Source organism: Chaetodon trifascialis, chromosome 21 (genome assembly GCF_039877785.1).
Source record: "Chaetodon trifascialis isolate fChaTrf1 chromosome 21, fChaTrf1.hap1, whole genome shotgun sequence".
In the NCBI taxonomy this organism is placed as follows: domain Eukaryota; kingdom Metazoa; phylum Chordata; class Actinopteri; order Chaetodontiformes; family Chaetodontidae; genus Chaetodon; species Chaetodon trifascialis.
Genome location: NC_092076.1, coordinates 416,677 through 417,500, shown reverse-complemented (window position 1 = coordinate 417,500; position 824 = coordinate 416,677). Strand labels below are relative to the sequence as shown.

The 824-nt window shown below is 44.7% G+C and overlaps 1 protein-coding gene across 3 annotated transcripts in view; it reads left to right on the top strand.

The window, feature by feature from the left end:
* LOC139349285 (transcription factor COE3-like) overlaps positions 1-230 on the top strand; it is a 46,639-nt gene extending 46,409 nt beyond the window's left edge. For all 3 annotated transcript variants that reach the window (XM_070989909.1, XM_070989911.1, XM_070989907.1), the window contains one exon: positions 1-230. This exon is cut by the window's left edge and continues 1,403 nt beyond it. The gene's annotated coding sequence lies outside the window, so the exon portion shown is untranslated.
* Positions 231-824: the final 594 nt, after the last annotated feature.

Sequence of the window (824 nt, the reverse complement as noted above, 5' to 3'; positions counted from 1 at the left end):
ACGTGTGTGTATGTGCTGGTGCCACACTGGAAACGAACCATCGTTTTGTATCCAAAAAAAACTGAACGTTAATGTCTTCACACATTTATAGCGCTGTCAATCAAAGCTGATGGTCCAATCGGCTCCACTGTTTTCGTTTTGGTTGTTTTTAATGTAAATCTTGTTTGAATGACTGTTTGACTGTACTGAAATGATTTCCTCACAGTAAATAAAGTCAGCAGGTCGCTCTGACAGACTCTGTGCTTTCTTTCAGGACATTTTATCAGGAGAGAAAATACGAACACGCCAAAATCTAAAAGGCCTGAAAGCCTAAAAGTTCTGAACACAATACAAATAAGCCGAATTTGTTGAACTGAGGTTCCAGTTTAATGAGTTTAATCAGCAAACAAGACGTTTGACGATCCTCTTAAACCAGCTGACTGTTTCAAAGCAAAGTCACATTTTCAGGTTTTCTTTGATGTGACTTTAGTTTCCATCTTCTATGCATCGTTTGCTCTATCAGCTAAATGTTGTTGTCTCATGTCCCGTAAACTGAGTCAGAGAGACATTTTAGGCGTTCATGTGGCCGATGATTCTACCTGAAGATGGAACCAGAGCCAAATGTCAAAAATAAACTGATAAAAACAGGAGACCACAGGGTTCAGAGAGGAGCAGGAGGAGGAGGAGCAGGAGGAGGAGCAGGAGGAGGAGCAGGAGGAGGAGGCGGAGGAGGAGGAGCAGGAGGAGCAGGAGGAGGAGGAGGAGGAGGAGGAGGAGGAGGAGCAGGAGGAGGTGTGAAGGGTTCCACCTTCCTGTAGGCCAGCACCAAAGCTGGTCTGGGTTGA